Genomic DNA, 20,060 nt, shown 5'->3' with positions numbered 1-20,060 from the left:
AATGTTACATTCTGTATGATCCCCTTTATATGACATTCTCGAATATTAAAACTAAAGGGGCAGAAAACTGATGAGAGGTTTCTAGAAGTTTGGGGTGGGGAGAGGCTACCACGCAAAGACTGGGAAAATTGTGGGGGATTCTGGAACTGCTCTGTATCTTGCATATGATAGTGATTATATAGCTGTATGGATTTTTCAAAACGAGTGCAACTGTATACTGAAAAGGGCAAATTTTACTGTATGTAAATTATACCTCAATTTTTTAAAGGATCTTTTTCTTTTCTTTCCTTTTCTTTCCTTCATTCTTTCTTCCTTAATTTATTTTTTAATTTACATCCAAGTTAGTTAGCATATAGTGCAACAATGATTTCAGGAGTAGATTCCTTAATGCCTCTTACCCATTTAGCCCATCCCCCCTCCCACAACCTCTCCAGTAACCCTCTGTTTTTTCTCCATAGTTATGAGTCGCTTATGTTTGTCTCCCTCCTTGTTTTTATATTATTTTTGCCTCCCTTCCCTTATGTTCATCTGTTCTGTGTCTTAAAGTCCTCATATGAGTGAAGTCATATGATATTTGTCTTTCTCTAATTTCCCTTAGCATAATACCCTCTTGTTCCATCCACGTAGTTGTAAATGGCAAGATTTCACTTTTTGATTGCCAAGTAATACTCCACTGTGTGTCTATATCTATATCTATATCTATACCACATCTTCTTTATCCATTCATCCATTGATGGACATTTGTCCTCTTTCCATACTTTGGCTATTGTTGATAGTCCTGCTACAAACTTTGGGGTGCATGTGTCCCTTTGAAACAGCATACCTGTATCCCTCGGATAAATACCTAGTAGTGCAATTGCTGGGTCCGTAGGGTAGTTCTATTTTTAATTTCTTAATATACCTCAGTTTTTAAATGTGAAAAAATTAATAGTGTTGAGAAACTGTTTTTAAGCCTGGTGGGAAGAAGTCTTCTTAAATTGGTTACACCGTTTGCAAATAATGTCACCACCACTAGTTTGCTTAGTAACCTCTCTGTTTTCCTCATCATTGCACTAAGGTAAGTCTTAGCCTGATGAAACTGATGATGAATTCTGAGTTCCCAGAGTTAGCAGAATCCAAAAGGAAGAGGTTTTTTTAAATTTTTATTAAAAAAAATTTTTTTAACATTTATTTATTATTGAGAGACAGAGAGAGATAGAGCATGAGCATGGGAGGGGCACAGAGAGGAGGAGACGCAGAATCTGAAGCAGGCTCCAGGCTCTGAGCTGTTAGCACAGAGCCCGATGCGGGGCTCCAACTCATAAACCGCAAGATCATGACCTGAGCCAAAGCCAGATGCTTAACCAACTGAGCCACCCAGGCACCCTGAATTGAAGAGGTTTTATACTAATCTTTAGAAAGCATCTTTAATCTTAAAGCTTTTTTAGATCATTTTCTTCATCACAGAAATACATCCCTGTCTGAAGTGGGAGACAGTGGAAATAGGAATGAGAATAATCAATCATAAGGTACCCATTTCATGGGAGAAATGATGGAAACTGATAATAGCCACCTCTTGCCAAAGACAGAAGTGGAAACAGACTATTCAGAGGATACTCTTGAACTCCAGCTAAACCCATGCCTCTGTGGTACCCAGACAAGATTTTCACACCCCCTTCATCTGCCTCTATAAGCCATTCGTTCATGGGCAAGACTCAGGCATCAGATTAACTCACTTCTGGACTGAGGCCCTACAAATGATGTGCAACTATATCCCCATTAATATGTCCCCAGGGAACAAAGTGCCCCCCCCCACCTTTTTTGAAACAATTCTGGCTGTTTAAAAAAGAAAATGTATTAATAGAAGCAAAGGTCTTGTGTCTGGAGTCCTCTGATTTTGTCGTTATCATACTTCATCAAGGCTATCCTCAGACAATTTTTTTTCTGTATCCAGTTTTATTTCTCAAAAAACTGCCCTCTCATCCATCTCTCTCTCTCTCTCTCATATATATATATATATATATATATATATATATAAAACCCAGAAATGCACCCACAAACATATGGCCAACTGATCTTTGACAAAGCAGGAAAGAATATCCAATGGAATAAAGACAGTCTCTTTAGCAAGTCGTGCTGGGAAAACTGGACAGCGACATGCAGAACAATGAACCTGGACCACTTTCTTACACCATAAACAAAAATAAACTCAAAATGGATGAAATGGACCTAAACGTAAGACAGGAAGCCATCAAAATCCTTGAGGAGAAAGCAGACAAAAACCTCTTCGATCTTGGCCGCAGCAACTTCTTACTCAACATGTCTCCAGAGGCAAGGGAAACAAAAGCAAAAATGAACTATTGGGACCTCATCAAAATAAAAAGCTTCTTCACACCAAAGAAACAATCAGCAAAACTAAAAGGCAACCGACAGAATGGGAGAAGATATTTGCAAACGACATATCAGATAAAGGGTTAGTATCCAAAATCTATAAAGAACTTATCAAACTCAACAGACATGAATAGGCACTTCTCCAAAGAAGACATCCAGATGGCCAACCGACACATGAAAAAATGCTCAGCATCACTCATCAAATCAAATCAATACAAATACAAATCAAAACCACAATGAGATACCACCTTAAACCTGTCAGAATGGCTAACATTAACAACTCAGGCAACAACAGATGTTGGTGAGGATGCGGAGAAAGAGGATCTCTTTTGCATCATTGGTGGGAATGCAAGCTGGTGCAGCCACTCTGGAAAACAGTATGGAGGTTCCTCAAAAAATTAAAAATAGAACTACGTTACGACCCAGCAGTTGCACTAGTAGGTATTTATCCAAGGGATACAGGTATGCTGTTTCAAAGGGGCACGTGCACCCCCATGTTTATGGCAGCACTGTCAACAATAGCCAAAGTATGAAAAGAACACAAATGTCCATTGATGGATGAATGGATAAAGAAGACGTGGTACATATATACAATGGAGTATTACTCGGCAGTCAGAAAGAATGAAAGCTTGTCATTTGCAACTACGTGGATGGAACTAGGGGGTATTATGTTAAGCGAAATTAGTCAGTCAGAGAAAGACAAGTATCATATGGCTTCACTCATATGAGGACTTTAAGACACAGAGCAGATGAACATAAGGGAAGGGAGGCAAAAATGATATGAAAACAGGGAGGGGGACAAAACAGAAGAGACTCATAACTATGGAGAACAAACAGAGGGTTACTGGAGGGGTTGTGGGAGGGGGGATGGGTTAAATGGGTAAAGGGCATTAAGGAATCTACTCCTGAAATCATTGTTGCACTATATGCTAACTAATTTGGATGTAAATTAAAAAAATAAAATTTAAATTAAAAAAAAAGAAAATTATGAAAAAAACCCAACTTACTCATTTCTGATCACAAAATACAGGGAAGCAGCAAGGGCAATGCTTGTAGCCTCTTGGTTCTAGGTCTTCCCAGCCTATGCACGATGATGAATACCTTTGGGCCACACCAGGCTCACACTCCCCCACAAGCACCTTTCCATATTCTAGCAGCTGCAGAGTATCGTGTACAACCACTTGAGAAGTTAGTTTCAAACAGATGCCTCACTCACAATGCAGAGTCCCCTCCAATTACAGTTTTCCAGCTCACGTTTGCAAATACTGAAACTGAAGTAACTATGGTTGTTCCTGCTATTGATCTTCTAAAACTCTCTCATAAACAAGTAGGTCACAGACAAATTATGCCTTCACAGATCTTACAGATGTGTAAAGTGACTTTTTAAAGAGAGGTCTTTCTTAAACAGGAGTGGTGACTAAGCCCTTTCTGTGTCCCCAGCCTTCTAAACCCTGGATGGCAGCTCTTGGATCCCCCACATCCCAGGGCGGTAATGGAGGAAGGGCAGGTCAGGCCCAGCATGAAGAATAAACAATCTTTACTGTGTTCAGACTGGGAGTCATAGGGTTTTGAGGGTCTCTGTAGATTGGTCATGTTTCTTCTCCATCTTCTTTTTGGTTTGTTTCCATAACCTCATGAGCTGTTCTAATGAATCTTGGCCTTCTCCTTCCTCTCCTCGTCCAGGGTGGCTATCACCTTTTGGTACTTCCAGCCAATGTTGTGAGCCAGGCATCCCAGATGGACAAACTTTCATGGATGAGACACAGTCTCCAGGGCAGCAGTAAACATCAACAGACTTTTTCTTGTCAGAGGGTGGTGGGCTCCCATCCAACAGCCTGAGGTGGTCAGAGCCACCTGGCCTTCTTCATCCGGTGGGCAGAGGTCTCTACTGTTCGCCCAAAGATGTGGTAGGGGCCCAGGACCAGTTGGTGTCCATACACTTGTGGAGGAAGGCCAGGTATTTTAACTTGTTTCTATAGAAATTTCCAGAAAAGCTCACAGTGGACAACCACCACCTTCCAAGCCAGCAGTACCTGCTTGACAATGATGAGCCATGATGGGTACCTAGAGGCCCAGGAGGTAGCCTCAGTCATCAAGCATGAGACCTGCCTTTCTGCCATTTTTGGAAGATGCCTCCATTTGGATGCCTCCAAATTTTTTAAAAACTTCCATTCAACATACTTTTGTTGACACCTACTACTTACATTATAGAGGAGGTCTATGCACTGAAAAGGCAGCTGTGAAGATGGCAATATTTCTATCTTCATGGATCTTACTATCATAGTGAAAGAGACAGAAAATTAATATATAAATAGGTAATAATAAGCCTGATAATGATAAGTACAACACAAGAAAATAAGGTAACGTGAGAAGGTAGAGAGATGTGGGGTACTATTTTATTTTATTTATTTATTTTTAATTTTTTTGATGTTTATTTTTGAGAGAGAGAGAGAGAGAGAGCAAGCAGGGCAGGGCAGAGAGAGAGGGAGACACAGAATCTGAAGCAGGCTCCAGGTTCTGAGCACAGAGCCCAATGCAGGGCTTGAACTCACAGACCACAAGATCATGACCTGAGCTGAAGTCAGACACTTAATGGACGGAGCCACCCAAGTCCCCTGGGGTACTGTTTTAGATAAGGTGGTCAGGGAAAGCCTATCTGATGAGCTGACACTGAGAGGGGAATTGAATGCCGGGTAGCAAGTCATGTGGGGACAGATGGAACATGTGCAAAGACAAGGCTTAGCATGTTGGCAGAATGGTAAGTAGGATGTGGAGGCAGAGGGGGGAAAGGCAAGATCAATTGGGGCTTCAGTGAGGAGTTTGAATTTTATTCTAAGTGTTCTGGAGACCATTGGATGGTCTCATGAAGGGGGATATTTTATTCTATTTATTTATTTATTTTTTAAAGTTTATTTATTTTGAGAGAGAGAGAGAGCATGAGCGGGGGGAGATGCAGAGAGAGAGAATCCCAAGCAGACTCCATGCTGACAGCACAAAGCCTGACATGGCGCTGGATCCCATGAACTGTGAGATCATGACCTGAGCTGAAATCAAGAGTTGGACACTTAACCAACTGAGCCTCCCTGGCGACCCTAGGGAACATTTTAAAAGGCTAACATGGCTGCTGTGTGCAAAATAAATTGCAGGCAGAAGCCAGACATCAGTCAGGAGGCTATTGTGGTCGTCCAGGCAGGACATGATGGTGGCCTAGGCTAGGCAGGTGGTGAGAAGGGGCTAGATTCATGAAATGTTTTGAAGACAGACTACGCTGGACCTGCTGATGGAGTGGATATAGGGTGTGAGGGAAAAGGAACAGTCAAGGAGGACCTGAGGTTTTCTTTTGTCTTTATTCACCAGAATATGTGCTGACCTTCAGGCAGTCGTGTGCTAGGCACTGGAGATGTGAAGATGAACAAGACACGATTAGTGACTCCAGGAACTCATTGTGTACAATTTCAGAATTCTGGACTTCCAGGGGCAAGTACGGAGTGCTGTGGGGTGGGCACATGAAAATCAATTGTTCTGTATTTGGGACGTGGAGAGGGCTTTAGTTTGAGTTTAAAAGGAGCATAGACACAGAAATAGAGAAGACTATCCCAGAAAGTGGGATCAGCAAGTGCTGGGTGGATTGTGGGAATGGTGAGGGGTGTCTGGGATAGCAGAAGAAGAGATGGCTGGGAGAGCAGGTTGGGGAGAACTTCACCGGAAAGAGAGTTGGGAAGCTTTTAAGCAGGAGGGTGATAGGGAGGATCTTCCTCCTTATCTAACAGGTTGAGTCATTCACTGATACTGACAAAGGAATTATACTTGAACTAACACTTAACTAACTGCATGTTGCTTCGATCAGAGTATCATGTTGTTTTAGATTCTTTTATAAATAAATCAAATTTCCTTTTCTCTTATTGGTATTGGCAAGCAGAAGCATGATCACTCTTTGGCTGAGAAATACTATTAATCTTGCTGTAAATGAATATTTATTCAATTATCTACTCTGTGCCAAGCAACTGTGTCGACTGCTGGGAATTCAGCATGAACAAGATGACATTCTTGCCCTTGCAAAGCTTGTTATATGAAGTAGATATAGAACAAATGATTTCAAATGTGATGGACCATCAAAAGAAAAGTTTTTTAAAAAGTAAAGGGTGCTACAGAAGCATTTAATGGGGTGCTAACCTCATTTAGGAGTTCAGGGAGGCCTCCCTGAGCAAATGGTCTTGAAGTGAAAACTAGATCGATTAAAATTTTATTATTAGCAGCAATGTCATCCCCTATTTCTTCAATAATTAGCCTTTTTTTCAAGTCGTTGCTTCTCTTCTGCTTTGAATTATGCCTACTTCTTGCCTAATGTGAAGAGAGAGAAAACCCAAATCTTTCACTTTCACATACCCCAAACTAAACTTTTCAGTATATTCCAGAGTGAGCCTCACAATTTGGACTTCCCTGCATTCACACATTCACACCCTCATTCCTGTGTGCTTGGCACTGGAGGGGACTCCAGATAGACTCCCACGGTGCAAAACCAGGACGTGAGCTGTACGGTGACCTGAGATGAAGTGACAATGAGCTTCCTCATTTGAAGGACATGCAGAGGGACATGGAGTTCATTCAGCAGGTGTTGGAGACTCACTGGAGGGTCTGAGTTGGACTTTGTAATGTCAGGATTCATGAACATGGGAGACTGGAAAGAGAATTGAAATCTAGAGTTGAGGCAGCATAGATTTGTATTTTAGCTTTACTACTGACTAGCCGTGTAGCTTTGGGCAAATGACCCAACTTCTCTGCGCCCAAATGATACAGTATCTACCTTAGACATCTGTTGTGAAAATTAAAATCACCCAAACTTTTGTAAAAACTAAGTGAGGATCTACCATTTTGGGGCACATAGTAAGCACTTGTAAATAATAGCGATAATAATAAAACAAAAAACCCAGCTAACATTTGCTGGGCATTTACTCTTAATGCTAAATGTCGTGCATGCCTTCTGTCATTCAAATTGCACAACAAAGCACCTGAGAAAGGACCAGAGCCCAGGAGGCATTCGGATAAAAGGAACTGTCATGAAGGATCCCCGCTGGGATCACAGGCCTGACCCTGAACTTCGGACCCCAAGGGCTGCTGTAAGCTTAGCAGCCTGTTTTTGCACCCTTTTTTCCCCATCAGGCAGCTGATAACGCCAGAGAACCCTTACTCCCTACCTATTGGTTTGTGAAAGCCTCCTGCATCTCCCCTGCTCTGATAGTCAAGAACAAATGATGATACTATTTGAAACCATCTGAACCCTCATTCATGTTCATGTTATAGTTCCCAAGAAGTGTGGGGGACAAGGGTCTGTGTGGCACAGGGCATGGATTGGTGGGAAGGGAGGGAGTGACAGGAGCCTGGGCTTGACAACATTGGAGAGACCAGCTGAAGACAGAAGGCGGTCTGGGTGGGAGGGAGATGGGTGGGGCTGTGGGAAGTAGTGAGTCCGCCTCATCTTAATTTTTTTTTTTTAACATTTCTTCATTTTTGAGAGAGAGACAGAGTGTGAGCAGGGAAGGGCAGAGAGAGAGGGAGACACAGCATCTGAAGCAGGCTCCAGGCTCTGAGTTGTCAGCACAGAGCCCAACGCAGGGACTATGAGATCATGACCTGAGGCGAAGTCAGAGGCTTAACTGACTGAGCCACCCAAGCGCCCAGAGTCTGCCTCACCTTGAAAAGGAGAGTTTGGGCTGGGTTTTCATTAATGCTGCCTATGAATTTTTCATTTTTGCAAATAAAGTCTCAGAACTTCCTAGAAACAAACCAATGGGTATCAATTTCTGTAGCACTTAGGGCTCATACAAAATGTCCTATTTCACACGGGTTTAATTTCATTTTAGCAAAAGGTAAGGCTGTTTATTGAAGACATTTCTCCAGAAATAAAGATGAACGGAGGAAAAATACCCGACACTCTATTGAACTATCACTGCAGATGATGGTTCATCAGGGCCTGGGATTTGTACAGGTCTGTGCACTTGCAGAAAAACCCTACTGTGCCAGCTTGCTCCTCCGAGTGCTCGGGCAGCAGCCTAAACAAGGGGCTGTAGACAGGCAGGGGAGCTAAAGGCTGGCTTGGGAGGAGGATATTGGCAATTGGGTGCAGAGGGTGAATTGTTGGCAGCAGTGCAGACTCAGACATGAAGGCCAAATTTGTGCAGCAGGCTCCCTTCTGAACAATACACATCTGCTGAAAGAGGAGGACCCAGTTCCTGGGCTGTGTGCACATTTGCAGCCTAAACGCTTGGCTCTTTGTCTCTTCAGCTTCAGTATCACCTCCTCCAAGGCCTCTCTCACCACCTTGTCCAAAGTGGTTATTTTCTGGTGCAGCTCCTTAGTCTCGTTCACAACATTGACTACAATTTATTTGTGTGTCTCTCTTGCTAGAATATAAATCCTATTTGACACAGACTGTGATCTGTCTTGTTTGCTGTTGCAACTTAAGTCTCTGACAGTACTGGGTGCATACTACCAAGTGTTCAATAAATATCAGTTGGATGAAAAATAAATAGATCAGCCAGAGATCACTCATTCCCCTTTCTTGAAAGTGGCATAGCAGCCAACTCTAGTAATTTCCAGAAATGTGGAGAAACCTGGTATATTTGTAATAAATGCATGTGAATTGCAGGGAAGCAAGATTTACCACCCCAAAATGTGTTTCTTTGGCATGAGGATTATTTTAGGGTGACTATTTTTGAGAAACAAAGACTCAAGAAGTTTTTCTTTCTACCTGCCCCCCTAAACTGCCCCAAAACATTTAGACAGGGGAGGCTGCAACAAAAAGAGAGCTATCACCAGAGATGCGGTTCTTGTATATCAGAAAGACTTCTCAGTGTGGCATGGCAAACATCTGCTCTTGCTGTCTTTCTGTGAATTGTCTTCATCTCCCAACCCCTCTACCCTCTTCTCCTTAGCTCAGGTAGCATATAAGCCTCATTTGCCTGGCTGCCTGTGGATCTCATGTTCTCTGGGACCCCTCTACATATATGATTGAATGTGTTTTTCTCCTGTTAATCTGTCTCATGTCAATCTGATTAGACCAGCAGAAGAATCTAGAAGGGTAGAGAAAAAATTTTCCCTCCCTGACAGTTGGCAGGATTTACTTCATGGTGTGGACACTACTCGTTCTGAGGCTGCTATAGCTGAGACATCCTGACACCTCGGACAAACAGCATCAGAAGGTAAGAATTCTTACCACAAGGGTTTCCTGGATCTCTGCTGACAGGGTCTGTTGGAAGCAAGCATGATGAGAGTCCCCGCTCCCCCTTTCCCACCCCCTAAATTTAGCTTAGCAGGATAAAGTATTTGTGGAACTAGCTCCTTGGACATAGGCACTCTAGTTAAAATTTGGTAATGAGTACCCTTGACTTTTACCCATTGTTTTCCTCCCAAAGATGGTCCTTGTTTTTGTCTCTGCCTTTTGTGTAGTTTGTCATAAGGAGGAAGAGCCATAGGGCAGAACACAGGCATAGGCACCATAAGCCCGCTATTTGAGCGTGGCTCACAGACCATGGTTACCAGACCGGCATCTGTGCAAACAAACTTGGCCGTGAGTCCCCTGTGTAAAAACTGGATGGGGTTTTTCCTTTTGTCTTATTCCATGTCCTGAGAATTTGGCTTTACGACTAGTGAGAATATTCTCTTTGGTCTCTGCCATGCAGAAGGTACACTTACCAGGGTGCACCAGCTGAATAGAGTGGGGTTCCATGGCACAGACTCCCAAACAGCATTCTCTTCATCCAACCATGCCAGCTCTCAGGGGAGTTTGCCATAAAGGGTCCTAGTCCATAAGGAGCCCTTGTAGCCTCAACCTTCCTTTCTTTGTTAGTGCTGGGAAAGTCTCATTCCGATAGCACCTGCCTGGTGTCACAGATTAGCAGGTTTGTGACTGGAGGCATCTCGAGTTCTTGTGGGAAACCAGAGACACTGTATTCACTACACCGTCCTTACCACCTGTGCAACAAAGGCTTTTGCTTTCCTAGGCAATCTTTGGGAATGAACTTGCTGGATCTTGTGAGGGCTGCATATTTTGTATTCTCTTGTGGGATGCTTCTTACCTCCTTGGTCAAGCCATAAAAAAGCTTATTAGTTTGAGTTGCTATTGAGATTAATAGATCCTACTTGTCAATGGCCAGAGGATGGATTTTTGAATTGAAAACTTCTATAGTTGAAAAATTTTGGAGAGCTCTCATCCTAAACTATTGTCTTACTGGCGTCTGTGGAAAAGACCAAATTAAAAAGTGGATACAAAGAATTTTAATGGCTAGCCTTAGGGACTCCTCTTTACAAGATGAAAGAACAGAAATTAAAACTCCACATTCAATGTAAATTCCTCCTTCCTAAAATCCAAAGAATTAAGCATGCCACCTTCCAGCACACCTGCTTATTTGATGTCTGAGAACTGCTGTTCCAGAAACTGTAGATACAAAAAAAAAAAAAAAAAAAAAAAAAAAAAAAAAAGGTACAATCTTACTAAACTTGTTCTATGCATGGCTTGGGCTTTCTGTGTGCCTGAGATTTGCAGGCTCTCGGTTCTTTTGACTGTCTTTGGGACTGACTTTGGGTCTTGAGAAGGTAGTATCCTTTGCACCCTTTTTAAAGACGCCTCTTTGATGCATGAAGTTTTTTCCATACTGCCCAAATATATATTGTTTGTCCAAGCTAAAAACTGACAAGATATTTAAATGCCGTTTTTTGTGGGGGAAGGGTAGTAGTATTTTGGTTAAAAGTTGATTAGAAGTTGGAAGCTGATCTTCAAAGCCTGATAGGATTTTTTAAAGTCTCTTCCCCAAACCTAAAACTTATGGGCCCAGAGGGAGAGAAGCAAATGGAGACAATGTAACTGGACAGTGGATCAACCCTTTAATATCATTTAGGCTGCAACCTAACTCTTTGGGGGAAAAAAATTGAGAGCAACTGTTCTTATCTTATAAATCTTTGCAAAATGAAAAATAAAATGTAGTTCTGGAGGTAATACAAGGTCCCATCTATTCCTTTAAAAGATTTTTTTTTCATGTTTATTTATTTTTGAGAGAGAAAGAAAGAAGAGAGACAGAGCGCAAAGCTGGGGAGGAGCAGAGAGAGAGGGAGACACAGAATCCAAAGCAGGCTCCATCCAGGCTCTGAGCTGTCAGCACAGAGCTGAAACTCACCTGAGCCACCCAGGTGCCCCATCATCTATTCCTTTTTACCAATCTTAAAACCTCCCCAATTTATCTCAAAAGGCTCGTGAGTTGTTGGCCTTAGGAAACCAAAGTCCTTCTTGAAGGAACTTCCATTCTTTCTTTGTCCCTTGAAGATGTAAATCTTACTATATCTTTGAAACGTAAACACCCCAGGAGGTACCTAAAACAATGCCCACATTTGCCTAAAACTAAAGGGGAAAAAAAGAAGAAAAGGAAAGAAAAGAAAAGAAAAGAAAAGAAAAGAAAAAGAGGCCTAAATTTTAAAAAATACAAACTGCCGAGGCGCCTGGGTGGCTCAGTCAGTTAAGCAGCCGACTTTGGCTCAGGTCATGATCTTGCAGTGAGTTTGAGCCCCTTGGTGGGCTCCGTGCTAACTCCGGCTCTGTTTCTCTCTCTCAAAAATAAACAAACATTAAAAAAATTAAAAAAAAAAACCACAACAAAACTGCTCCACAACGTCCATAAGATTACTTGTCAAGGACAAGCACAAATCAGGCATCCTCACCAATATTACTAGTAAAAAGCTTCAGCCATTTGAGCAGATAATCTTACAAACTAGTGAGTTTTATATTGTTGTATCTGATTCATAGCTAAATTTTCAAAATTCAAAGCTGTAAGATCTTTTTGTGTTTATGTATGTCCGTATATGTACAATATAGAAACGGTATTTTTCTACCTCCACTTGCCATTGCCAAAATTAATTTGTAAAAGAGCTCTATTTAATGATTAGTTTCAAGTTAAGTGCTTATAAATCAAGCATTTCTAAATCTCAGAAAGATGATAGAAACTAACCCAAATGTTCTCAAGTTTATGTGATCTAGGATAGTTTTCAGGAAATTAAAGGTAGTTTAAGTTTGTTGGTTTAATTAATATGGGCATATCTTTAGAGTTTCCACATTAAGTGTAATACCATATTCTACTTAAAGTCAAATAAATTCATGTTATTTTTGTTACAAAATTTGTCAGCAAAAAACAACCAACCAACCAACCAACCAAACAAACAAACAAATGAAAGAAAATCTTAAGATGATAGCTAAGGGCTTTGCTGTCTCATGAAATTTTCAGGTGTAATCTAAGTATGATTGTTAAGAACAAATGAATTAAGTAGAGGTGATTGAGGTAAGACTTTTTAGGTGAACTTTTTAGCAATGATTGTTTTTTGAAAGGTTTCCGTAGTTTTCCAAATCTCTTTGGTAACTTCCACGCTTAGAATTTTGCTAAGTTAAATTAAATGATGAGAATTCATTGACCGTCTAGATCATTTCCAAAGAAAATAAAATACTGAAACATTAATTGCTAAACAAGTCTAAGTTTACCTGTTTATGGTCTTCTCATCACAGGGAAACTAAAGGTGTTCGGGTGTGTTAGTAAACGTGTCTTGTGCCACATTTAAAGACTACATATACTATTAACAGGGGGCATAGGCCTGTGTGCTGTGGGGTCTCTGGGATGGTTTTCTGACATTGCAGCATAGCGCCTTCATTTCCTGGATATTTTCTATATGGGCTTTTTTTTTTTAACATTCTTTTTTTTTTTAATTTTTTGATGTTTATTTATTTTTGAGAGAGAGAGAGACAGCGTTTGAGAGGGGAAGGGGCAGAGAGAGAGGGAGACACAGAATCTGCAGCAGGCTCCAGGCTTTGAGCTGTCAGCACAGAGTCTAATATGGCGCTCAAACTCACAAGCCGTGAGATCATGACCCGAGCTGAAGTCGGACGCTTAACCAACTGAGCCACCCAGGGGCCCCTTAAAAAAATTTGTTTTTAATGTTATTTTTAAGAGAGAAAATGAGAGAGAGAGAGAGAGAGTGTGTGTGTGTGTAAGGAGAGAAAGAGGGGCAGAGAAAGAGGGGGACAGAGGATCAGAAGCAGCTCTGTGCTGATAGCAGAGAGCCCAATGCAGGTCTCGAACTCACAAACCATGAGATCATGACCTGAGCTGAACTCGGATGCTTAACTGACTGAGCTTCCCAGGTGCCCCTTTCCATGTGGGTTATGCTCTGCTTGGTTCTATGCTCTTCTTGGATTGTGCCCCCCACAATGACCTCATCTGAACATGATCGGATCTGCAGATACCCTCTTTCCATGTAAGGTCTCATGCACAGGTCCCCATCAGTGTCAGGCCATGCACCCTGAAGTGTCTAAACTCTGGGAATAATCCAAGGAGACTACCTGTGGATTCAGAGGAGCTGGCTCATGTGCAGTCTTACCACACCTCCTGCCCTCATGTCTTTAGCAGCTCTAGGCCTTTTCCAAGGTAGATGGGAAAGAGAGAGTAGAACCAAGGAGAGCAGTGACTAGGCAACTCTCCAGCACAAGGATGGCAAGAGTTGGAGAGTCACCCATGAAGAAGGTCACTCAACCTGCTGTTACTTAGTTCCTTTGTGATCACTAAAGAGATGTTGCTGGGTGAACTGGGCAGACGCTGGGCCCCAGGGCCTCGACCCAGCCAGAGCCAAAGGATTTGCTGAAGGTTTGTGGTTTTTGTCATGAGAATGAATTTAAGGACAGGCATGCAGCACAATGGATGAATAACAGAAGCATGAAAGTTTATTAAACTAAAAAGTGCATTCTTGAGATCTGAGAGCAGCTGAGCCCGGGAGAGGGAGAGAGAGAGAGAGCGAGCAAGAGAGAGAGCTGCACACCCTGAGTGTTGGGTTTGCATCTTTTATTGACAGTTATTAACCAGGGGGCAGAATATTAATTTTTGGGAGTGAGAAGTAGGGTTTGGTACTTTTTCTTGACTCCAGTGTATTAGGAGGCAGCCCAAGATGGAATCCTTTGGGATCAAGGAAACTGATCCCATAGTTAATTCCTACAAAATGAGGACAGTACATTAACTAAGTAGGTGTTCATTACCAAAATCCTCCTTGGCTTCTGAAATGGTGTCCCATTAGGAAATTGCTGAAAGTTCCTGGGGTTCAGAGTGGCAGGAGGCATCCCTCTTCTTGACTGCTCTGACACCATTGTACTACCTGAAAGGGGATGTTGGTCTCCCTACACTTCCCTATTGCATTCTAGACTACAGTGGGTGCCAGTGAATGAACTGAAATGCTGTAGAGATTAGAGTTGCTTCTTTCCATTTGAGGGGAGTCAATATTATTGGTGACCAACAATAATATCCTTTGTAAGCCTCTAGCGCTAGTATTAATGGTTAGGGTAGTGGTTCTGGCCTTTGTTAAGAAGGAGAAGCTACCTGGATTGGAAGAACAAATATTGTTAAAATGTTGACACTACCAAAAGCAGTCTGCACATTCAATGCAATCCCAATCAAAATAGCACCAGCATTCTTCACAGAGCTACAATAAACAATCCTAAAATTTGTATGGAACCACAAAAGACCTTAAATAGCCAAAGTAATGTTGAAAAAGAAAACCAAAGCTGGAGGCATCACAATCCCAGACTTTATCCTGTATTACAAAGCTGTAATCCTGAAGACAATACAGTATTGGCACAAAAACAGACACAGAGATCAATGGAATAAAACAGAGAACCCAGAAATGGACCCACAAATATATGGCCAACTAATCTTTGACAAAGCAGGAAAGAATAGAAAAAAGACAGTCTCTTTAGCAAATGGTGCTGGGAGAATTGGACAGCGACATGCAGAAGAATGAAACTGAACCACTTTCTTACACCACACACAAAAATAAATGCAAAATGGGTAAAAGAGCTAAATGTAAGACAGGAAACCATCAAAATCCTACAAGAGAAAATAGGCAGCAACCTCTTTGACCTCAGCCACAGTAACTTCTTACTTGACATGTCTCCAAAGGCAAGGGAAATAAAAGCAAAAAGGAATGATTGGGACCTCATCAAGAAAAAAGCTTCTGTACAGCAAAGGAAACAATGAACAAAATTAAAAGGCAACCAATGGAATGGGAGAAGATATTTGCAAATGACATATCTGATAAAGGGTTAGTATCCAAAATCTATGAAGAACTTACCAACCTCAACACCCAAAAAACAAATAATCCAGTGAAGAAATGGGCAGAAGACATGAATAGACACTTTTCCAAAGAAGATATCCAAATGACCAACAGACATATGAAAATGTGCTCAATGTCACTCATCATCAGGGAAATACAAATCAAAACCACAATGAGATACCACCTCACACTGGTCAGAGTGGCTAAAATTAACAACTCATGAAACAGATGTTGGTGAGGATGTGGAGAAAGGGGAACCCTTTTGCACCACTGGTGCAATCCAAACTGGTGCAGCTACTCTGGAAAACAGTATGGAGGTTCCTCAAAATAATTACAAATAGAATTATCCTGTGGCCCAGCACTTGCACTACTTTATCCAAAGGATATAGGAGTGCTGATTCGAAGGGCACATGCACCTCAATGTTTATAGCAGTGCTATCAACGATAGCTACATTATGGAAAGAACACAAATGTCCATCGACTGATGAATGGATTAAGAAGACATGGTATATATATACAATGGAATACTAGTTGGCTATGAAAAATAATGGAATCTTGCCATTTGCAACAATGTGGATGGAACTGGAGGGTACTATGCTAAGTGAAATAAGTCAATCAGAGAAAGACAAATATCACATGATTTCACTCATATGTGGAATTTGAGAAACTTAACAGATGACCATAGGGGAAGGGAAGGAAAAATAACATAAAAACATAGAGGGAGGCAAACCATAAGAGACTTTTACATACAGAGAACAAACTGAGGTTGATGGAGGTGGGGAAAATGGGTGATGGGCATTAAGGAGGGCACTTGTTGGGATGAGCACTACGTATTGTATGTGTAATCAGTTTGCTGAACGCTGGATTCTCCTCTTGAAGCCAAGACTACACTGCATTTAAAAAAAAAAAAAAAAGAAGGGTCAGCTATTTTATATTGTATTAAATGTCATATAAGCTAGAAGTACTTTCGATCTGAGAGCAGGACAGAGAATGCCAAACAGTCCATGGGAAAGGACAAATGAGAAACAGGAAAAAACAAAAGTATGGAACTCCTATCTAATCCAGGCAACTTTCTGCGAACTTTATCCATGATTTAGTCCCAAGGGAGGGGCTCACCACTGAGTGAATGTCCCAATAGGTAATAACTCCAGCTTGTCCCTTTTGGGAAGCACACGGTCAGACATATCTTGGATGTTATGCTCATTGAAGGATCACACCAGGTTATTTAGAGACCTTAGACAGGAGTCTTAAGATTGGTGGCTGTCCTATTGATGTTTATGGCCACCCTGTGCCTGATGAGAACATATTTGTCAAAAGAACAGGAAAAATAAGGACGGTCTGACTTCTGAGCCCAATGCCATTACGGCCAAGGTAATAGTGTCCATCAGAGAGGCAGGAGTCCATCCCTCTCCCTGGTGTACCTATGGGCAAGAGGTTTTTTCCTGAGTACTCAGACAAGGCACATTCCAAGGGTCATGCTATTCAGGACATCTTCAGAAAACAACAAGCAAGAAGTAACTAGAAGGGCTGGGGGAATAAAAGAGACTTACCAAGTAGCAGGAAAAAAAAAAAGTATATACTTTTAGAAATTATGAAATGTATTCATAAATTTACCAATCTAAAGAATGCTGGTTTCACAGACAATTCACAATTGCTTACTTCTTAGTGTAAGCAGGCAGAAAGAAGTGTAAGCAGGCAGAGTTAGAGGTCCCCAGAAAAAGAAAGACAGATATCATTTTCCTGGCATAAGAAAAATTATTTTGGGCCCCTGCCATCTTGTGAAAATGTAAAAAACAAATAACCATTATCAGGCCAGGAGATTACCTAATCATATCGAGGACAGTTAATCAAGTGGTCAAACTGCCAGTGCTGGTTCAGAGGTTGACCTGATGCACATTCTTGAGGTATCTTTGCAGGATCTAACCCCCTTTGAGCCAGATATTGGACCAACTGGAGCCAGAGAATTGATGATGTTGGCCTTTGCTGGCTTCATGACTTTGACATGGACTCAGTCACCTTAAGACAACGTTTGCCCCAATTCCATGTGGATTCTCCATTATGCAAGCCCCTTCATCAATATGTATGCACCCTCAGCTTAAAACTTCCTCAGTTTTATTATTCAGGAAGACACTGCTTTGGGAAAGATTCCTGGTGTTCTCCTTACTTGTTGCAAGTAAAACCCTTCCTTTTCCTATTCATTGGTGTGGTTGTGTCTTTTAGCTCGAGACTCATCAACAGGTGAACCCACTTTTGGGTAATGGTAGTTCTCACTAGAAATTAAAGTTTTTCTTTTTTCTTTTCTCTTTTCTTTTCTTTTCTTTTCTTTTCTTTTCTTTTCTTTTCTTTTCCTTTTCTTGTCTTTTCTCTTTCCTTTTATTCTCTTTTCTTTTTCTTTTTCTTTTCTTTTCTTCCTTCTTTCCCTTCCTTTCCTTTCCTCCTTCCTTTTTTCCTTTTTTTTTTTTTTTAAGTAATCTCTATGTTTAGCATGGGGCTGGAACTCACAGTCCCAATATCAAGAGTCACATGCTGTACTGACTGAGACAGCAGGCACCTGTAGTAATTAAGGTTTCTAAGGGTTAAGAATTCTAATATATATAATTAAAGCTCATAGAAATAATAAGGGAAACATCTTGAAAGAGGACTTTACTTCCATTTTGACCATAGTCTGTACATTCTAAGCGATTAAATTCTTCTTTCCAGTTTATCTTTTAACTCAGGCAAAAGATCCCTGATGGGAACTGAAACTACCCCTCAAGCAAAGATGACTGCCCTGATGCCAGCAAGACCCCGTATGACTGACCCCAAGACAGTGATGGACTTGATCTTTACGGCCCACCTGCATGTACCCACCAACATTTTCCGACATTTTCCTAATATAAACCTAGAAGTATTTTCAGCACTTTGGAGACAGTCTTTGAGATGTTAGTCTGCTGGTTTCTTGATGTTGTCCTCTATAAAATAAACTCCTTTCTTGTTTCACCTCCCTCGTCTCTCCAGCTTTTGGATTTTGCCAGCGGCGAGTGGCTGAACCTGGTCTGTTTAGGACTCCTGAGTGTGCTCTTGCATACTTGGGCCCCAATTACAATCTCTGTAGGCAAGTAAAATGTGTGTTGAGGAAAAAGAAAGTTGTAAAAGGTCTATGGAAAAGGAATCTTTGGAAAGGAATTATTTTGCACAGTCAGGGCTGGCTACGACTGGAATTTATTTATTTATTTATTTATTTATTTATTTATTTTTAATATATGAAATTTACTGTCAAATTGGTTTCCATACAACACCCAGTGCTCATCCCAAAAGATGCTCTCTTCAATACCCATCACCCACCCCCCTGGAATGAATTTAACTAAGTGAATGAGCTTTACTATCAAAAGTCAGCTGGTACAAAATTAAAATTTGGTTTTCTCTCTTTTAATAGTCTTTTGGACTATTGGTATGCCCTTGATAACATAAGATTGTGAAGAGTTTTTCATTACCCTTAATGTTATCTCCCCTGAAAACAAATTCTGTGTTTTATCAATATAATGTCCTATGCTTCCTGTTATCTTAATCCAGTCTTTTCATTACTGAAGAAAACTGAATCTTCTCAACATTAAACGAATTAAGTTTGCTCACAAATATGTAACCATCTCTATTTACCTTTTAAATCTTTTACTGTCATTTTAATTATGTAGGCAATTAAGTATTGTTTCATAGTTATCTGTGATCTGTTGGAGAGGAATAATTTCCTCTGTCCCTCAACATCCTTCTAGGTGTTCTGAGTCACATTAACATGAGACAGATTAGCAGGAGAAAATTAAATTTAATAGGGTATATATAGAGAATCCACACAGGCATGGAAATTCCAAAGACAGGCAACATGATGCTTATATGAGCTAAGGAGGGGGTAGAGGGTCAGAGGATACAAAGGGGAGGAAGATCATTAGCAGGAAGGTAAGAGGAAGTATTTAGAAAACAAAATTTGCCCTATAATGCAGATAAGTTTCTTAGGTAAAGAAGAATTTCTATTAATAGCTCTCCTCCTGGCACAAGCAGGCAGTTGAGGGGGAGATAAATAGCTTTTCCTGAATCTACTGGTCTTGATTACTTTTAACTCAAAGTAATGTTCATGCCAAAGCAGTGAATCTTGGGGTGGCCTATGCTTGGCTCCTATAATTCCTATTTAATCAAATATTCAAACCTTTGGATATTGTTGACAAACTTCCCACAATTCAAATTCTAAATGAAGTCTTTTTAACTTAAAAATAACTGTGAGGGGCGCTTGAGTGGCTCGGCTGGTTGAGCATCCAACTCTTGATTTTGGGTTCAGGTCATGATCCCAGGGTTGTGGGATCATGAAGCCTGCTTGAGATTTTTTCTCTCTCTCCCTCTGCCCCTCTCCCCTGCTTGCACATTCTCTCTCTCTCTCAAAAAAAAAAAAAACAAAAAAAAAAAAACAAAACAACTTTGAGATGTGAGATATTCCATCCCTGGAATATTTCAAAAGATTTGCTCTCTCTCCTTATAAAAGAGAGCTATTAAACTAGGCTTGTTTGGAAAAAAAAAAAAAAAAAAAAAAAAAA

General features: G+C 41.0%; 1 protein-coding gene and 1 pseudogene across 3 annotated transcripts in view; both read right to left on the bottom strand.

The window, feature by feature from the left end:
• The window catches only part of MAGI2 (membrane associated guanylate kinase, WW and PDZ domain containing 2), a 1,342,154-nt gene that overhangs the window by 10,402 nt on the left and 1,311,692 nt on the right, over nt 1-20,060 (bottom strand). The window lies entirely within an intron of this gene.
• LOC121028807 (60S ribosomal protein L13a-like) lies at nt 3,320-4,825 on the bottom strand (annotated as a pseudogene).

The sequence above is a fragment of the Herpailurus yagouaroundi genome, unplaced genomic scaffold (genome assembly GCF_014898765.1).
Source record: "Herpailurus yagouaroundi ecotype Mexico unplaced genomic scaffold, PumYag 100, whole genome shotgun sequence".
Lineage (NCBI taxonomy): Eukaryota > Metazoa > Chordata > Mammalia > Carnivora > Felidae > Herpailurus > Herpailurus yagouaroundi.
The sequence above is the reverse complement of the archived record's forward strand: the minus strand, read 5'-3'. Positions and strand labels throughout refer to the sequence as shown.